Here is a 6,309-nt window from a genome sequence, read left to right on the forward strand (position 1 = left end):
TTGATTATTGATGCATTCCGCTTATCCTTCAATTTCAGATTATCTCGCTGGGTGCTAGATAAAGCTTTTACTTCACTTATGCTTCACTTATATATCCAAGTATTTATCCTGCTTCACTGTGGCTATGACTTGCTTTTGAACTGACACCACGTAATTACTTGTCTATGCATTACAGGTTGTAATTTCACATTTCTCTGTAGTAAACGTAATACCTGGATTTGTCGCTTCGTTGTCACGTACATTCGCAATTCCCTGAAAATCTCTTGCATTGTCAGCTAGTGGCACTATGTCGTCCACATTTTTAGGTTTGCTGTATTCGCCGAAGAAGATAGGCCGGGGTAATTGAGGCACCGATGTCAAACAGCATTCGACCGAGTTAACGTGGACACTGAAATGTTGAAAGATTCGACATCCCCACCAGAAGTTGCGTCCTTCAGCGACGGCAAATTGGTAGTCGGTGTGAGAAGGAGACGGTCAAGGTATCCCAGAACTTCAACGAGGGACTCCAGGGCCTGGAGTGGCTTTACCTCCTGGCGAGCTTTGGGCATTCACCTCTCAGTGGTCGTCAGTGAAATACTTTGTCTGGTATGCTTGCTTCTCTCTTTCCAGGATCAGCTTGGGGGCGTCGCGTGTGCTTTCTGTCATCATCCTCTTCCTCGGAGGTGGTGTGCTGTGGCGATATGAACCACCAGACTGGTTGACTGGGGCATAACCCGTTTCCCTAGCGAGTGGTCTTGGGAAGACGGAGATATTTTAAGAAGGTGCTCTCCCAGAACAATGTAGAAGCTCTGACATGTAGCTTCTGCATGCTACGATGTACTGTGTTCCGTGCTCCTGCACCACAAGTAGGATCTTTCTCTGTAAGTTGACCTGTCCTATCTACCGTTCATCCAACCTCTTGACCTCGTACTCACCACTCAGGAAGCAATTCTCGTCAACAAGGCACGGATGACAGCGTGGGCCTGCTAAGCGCACGTGTGGCACACCGGCGACGTGGGCTACAGCGAGTGTAATGCCGGATTCCGAGACTACGACTCACAAATCCAGTCGCATACACTAGCCAATTGACGCTCTGTTTCACCTTTCTCCTATCACAGATGCAGGAAGAATAAAACCCCAATTCAATGTTTTCCAATCGTGTTTTTATGTTCTTAACCCAAAACGGGAAAATGGAGACAGCTTCAGCCGTTGGTGAATCTACACAACTTCACTGCATTTTCGGCCTTTCAATACAAATTGTACTCGGTTGTTTTTGTATGTCTCCCTCAGCAGCTCGACAGAACCATTGTATATGCCATCCTGCTTGAGAATACGTCGTTGTAAGCTCCCTTATTATTTAGAAGCGCTATCCAGAAAGGTAGTTTCTGAGCTGATGAAATCCACATGCATTGAGCTAGCCGAAAAAATATAATCCTCTAAGCGTGTACCTGGCCGGAATCCGATCTGTAGTTCCTCCATTATATCATATTTCTCAACCCACTTTCTGATTTTGCTGCTTGCATTAACATTCTATATATTACCGACGAATACGAGCTCGTCTCATTCTTATTACCTTTGCCTGTCTAAATCACGGCTATCTAGTCTTCATGCCACCCAAACGAAATTTTCTTCGTTTTATTAATCACTTGCTTCATGGCATTGGTCTGCAGTGCCTTGGTCTTTGGACCCAGCCGCTTGATAAGTTGTATTGGGATGTCATCGGGTCATGCGGCCTTGTTATTAGACACATTTCGTGGTGCTTTTTTTCAGTTAACGCTTTTTATCCTAAATTTAGATTTCTCAAGTTTTCCTGTTGTAGCAATTGTTTCAGGCTGGAGCAGGCTTTCCTTCTTGCCGAAGTTAGCCCTAATAACATCTCCGATATACCGCATCACGTCGTCTCCTTCGAAGCAGCTATTGTCTTAATCTTTTATAGCTGTTTGTGAGTATCTAGTTGGAGTTCTGAGTGCGTTTACATGGTTCTAGAATATTCCTGGTACGTTTATGCCACTTTCGGGAATGGTATGCGCCCAGGGTTCAGCTGTACATTTAATATGTTCTTGCATAAGCTCACTCACTACCGTTTTCTTTTTTTCGGTACTTGTTCCATCTTACCAGCACATCTTCTTGATGTTCTCACAGCTTTTTGACTTTTCTATGATCCCTATACGCCTGCTCACGCTCCTCTATGTCTGGCTTTATTTCCTTATTACATCACCTACATAGCTTCTTCTTTGCACTCGAATAATTACTTACCGTGTTTGTCTTACCTCCTTCTGTATTATGGCTACTAGTTCACATTTTTCTCAGACTGCTGTAGGGAGAACCTCCATTTTGTTTATCTTTTATGTAGTCTCTGGTATTCGTTCATTATTATCTTTAATGGTACAGCTGGTATTGGTTCTTGTTTTGAGACAGCGTCTCTCCCCGATGTCAAGGTTATAGGTTTATGGTTGCTCCCCGGGCTATCTGTTCCATGCTCATCTATCATCTTTTAATCTAGTAATTCATAGATCGTTTCTGAGAATAAGGTGTATTCGATACATGACTACCTGTTTCCGCAATGCCACATTATGTGCCCATAACATTTATTCTGTCTGTCAACTATTATAAGTTTCTATTCATAGCAGAGATCCAGCACTAGAGAACCATTGTTCTCAGGAGATCCGCCTAAATTATATTATGATGAAATAAAGACAAGATACCGATCACAAAAGATTTAGTAGGGCTAACGCTATTGTTGTTGGTGTTTCGTTTTTATTTCGTCATGTTCCCCCAGAACAGGTGCGATGCTGTCACACTCAATTTCATATATCCCATTAATAGCACATGGGCCAATTTCCCGAACTCATTATTATCGCTTCTCATATCAATGAATTCTTAAATTTTATCGCTGCTATCTTTACCTGTTCATAGGCATCCACGTCTATCATCCTACCCATGTGCCGCTAATCCATCAATGCTCCCCACATGTTCTTTTGCCCTTTGCCATCTCGTACCTCGCCAAATTAGCACGTCTACGCCTCAGCCTTCCCTTGATCGAGTCATTCCGTTGCAGGTTTCCCACACAAATTTGTCAATACCGGGCGGCTGCTCCAAATCTCGTAGAGGTGTTTCGGTCGAGGCATACAGGCTAATGCTTTGTCACTCAGTTGCGTTTGATATTGGAGTGATTTATCTTGCTTGTCCTGCATGATTATGTGACCTAGTTTACGTGCTCTATATACATATACCTTTTGTGTCTTCTTTTACACCCCTTTGGTTGTATTTAAGCTCCTTGCTGGTGTATTGCTATGTTAAGTATTTAATCTGCCTTCCGGATTGCCTGTCTGCCACCAAGCCAATCTACTGCCCGTGCTGCGAGTCGACGTCCAACCGGCGTCGCTACACTATCACTAATGTGCCCCGTAAAGCACAAAAGCGCCTTTTCAGCCAGGTTACTCGGTTAATAAAAATGACTGCAAAATTCACTGCTTTAACTAGCGTTCTAATCTCCTTGTTTACTTCAAGCACTGCCCTTTCAATTTACCACACTTGCTATTCAACCTCTGGCAGCGTGAACACAGCGATTTGCACTTTTCTCGAAACATTCTGGATATTGATACCTACTTCGGCATTTCGCTTCGCGATCCTTAGGCCAGGGTCGTAGCCAGTGGGGGGCGGGGGGCGCATATGCGGCTTCAGTCCACCCCCTCCCCCCCCCCCCCCGAAATTTTTGCGTGCTGTCATGCACCGCCGACCAAAACGTCCCCGGCGCCGGGAATCATTCTCGATTTAGTCTAGAATGTATTTTTCACGCTCGAAAACGCATTTCGGCGCAAAGATTGTGAACTCCGACTGGATTTCCTGGCAACGCCCATGCACCAGGAGCAACATAACGCAAAGAGCCCCATCGGAGTACAACGTTTGAAGGGCGTTTTGATGGTGAGCGGGCTCGTCACGGCATCTCACGGTGCCGCGGTATCTACGGAGAGCATGCATTTGAATTCCGAGACCTATGGGTATAAAGATCACATAAGCTTTTGGTGCAAAGGTCTACTTATATTTCCGAAGTCGTGCTTTAGATTTTGAATTCTGGATCTTTGTGGGTTTAATGTCCCTATAAGCATGTGACGGCAAAGGTGCATTCACTTTTCTAATGATCGTATATCGAACCATACGAGACAAGCTAAATCAACACACTATCAGACAAGTTGACAAAGCACGCAGCGAGGTCCCATAAGACGAAGCATTGTGGTGGTTCATTTGTGCCGTCATGCCACCGAAAAGATTATCAACATCTTTTACAATTGCGCCAAAGCATCCATGTCAAGGCAATAAAGCCAGCAAAGGTAACTACGTTCTTATTTATTTTTGCTACTTTGACTTTTATTCGCGAGCACATATTGAGCCTCTTTCATTTTCTTGTTCTCACTGCCCGTGTGCTGCCAGAGCCAGCCAGATGTCACGTGTTTTTCACGTGCTGCCCTTAAAACCACGCGGTGCACTTCGGTGCGCGTTCGTTTTTCACTGGCCGAGTGGATTTTGGCCTCACAGAAATTTGCACGTTTTCTGGTTATCAGACGAGAACAAGAAGCAATGGTGGCTCACCGCCAGCACTGCGGGAACTCGACGGATTGTAACACGTTCGCTTGAGGGCATCACTTTCATTTCGATGTTATCGCAACCTCTCCGTAAAGCCATTTGTCTCGCCAGTGTAGGATAACGAGCAGTTCTCTGTGAACCAAGCGTCTCATGATTTCTTCGATGTTCCTTCGGCAGCCAAATTAGGTGCCCAAAGCGGGCATTCGATCACGGCCAACATGCTTTTCTTCGAGTTTTTTTTAAAATTTCGGTGCCCCCCCCCACACACACAGACACACACACACAAAATGAGGATGTTGCGGCGCAGGGAATTGTCGCAAGGTGAAAGTTCAATTTTGTTACTTCTTTTCCGGGGAGTAATAGGCCGCGGGACTTTCCAGTTGCTGGATACTCTTATTATATCATTGCGATATGAATTATATGGATACACAAAGCGCATTGCTGTTGTCGCCGTCACCGTCATGTTCCGTATGAAGTCCAAGGGCGATAACGTAGTCACCGCGCGCCGCATGCCTAATGTGTGAGTGAAAGCGTATTGGGGGGCGGGATGGATGGGGTGAGCCGACGAGTGTGGGTCAGTCTTGTATGCACAACGGAGAAAAGCGAAGAGGAAGCGCACCGCTTTCCGTCCGGCGTGATGCATCGTAGCGTGCGAAGGAAGGTGGTAGTCTTTAAGACTCAGTCATCTGTGAATCTGTGATTGTGCAACATGTTTATTTGCCTTGTTTGACGCACTATAAGGGTGTTTCAGAGAACTATCATTATAAGTATCATCATCATCAGCAGCAGCAGCAGCAGCAGCAGCAGCCTAGCTACGCCCGCTGCAGGGGAAACGCTTCTCCCATACTTCTCGAACTACCCCGGTCATGTACTAATTGTGGCTATGTTGTCCCTGCAAACTTCTTAATCTCGTCCATCGACTTAACTTGCCGCCCCCTGCTATGCTTACATTTTTTTGGAATCCAGTCTGTAACCCTTAATGACCACCGGTTATCTTCCCTCCTCATTACTTGCCCTGCACATGTCCATTTCTTTTTCTTGATATCAACTAAGATATCATTAACTCACGTATGTTCCCTCATCCATTCTGCTCTCTTCTTATCCCTTAACGTAACACCCATCATTCTTCTTTACATAGCTTGTTGCGTCGTCCTCAATTTAAGTAGAACCCTTTTCGTAAGCCTCCAGGTTTTTGCCCCGCAGGTGAGTGTAAGGCATAGCGGTTATACAGTTTTCTCTTGAGCGATAATGGCAACCTGCGGTTCATGATCTGAGAATGCCTGCCAAATGCACCCCAGGCCACTCTTATTCTTCTGCATATTTCAGTCTCACGATGCGGATCCGCGGTCACTCCCTGCCCTAAGTAGATGTATTCCCTTACCACTTCGAGTGCCTCGCTGCCAATCGTAAACTGCTGTTCCCTTCCGAGACTGTTAAACATTACTTTACTTTTCTGCAGAATAATTTTTGGACCCAACCTTCTGCTTTGCCTCTCCAGGTCAGGGAGCATGCATTGCAATTGGTCCCCTGAGTTACTAAGGAAGGCAATATCATCAGCGAATCGGAATTTGCTGAAATATTCTCCATTAACATGATCTTGGATTGTAGCGCGAAGTGACACGGATACAGACTAGAAGCACACAGGACGAGTGCTAACTCTCAACAAAAATTTTTATGAAACGAAGATTCAATAATGAATCTTCGAAACGAAAAAATCGAAAACGAATTCGCCTCTCATATCAATTA

The sequence above is a fragment of the Dermacentor albipictus genome, chromosome 9, assembly GCF_038994185.2.
Source record: "Dermacentor albipictus isolate Rhodes 1998 colony chromosome 9, USDA_Dalb.pri_finalv2, whole genome shotgun sequence".
Taxonomy (NCBI): Eukaryota; Metazoa; Arthropoda; class Arachnida; order Ixodida; family Ixodidae; genus Dermacentor; species Dermacentor albipictus.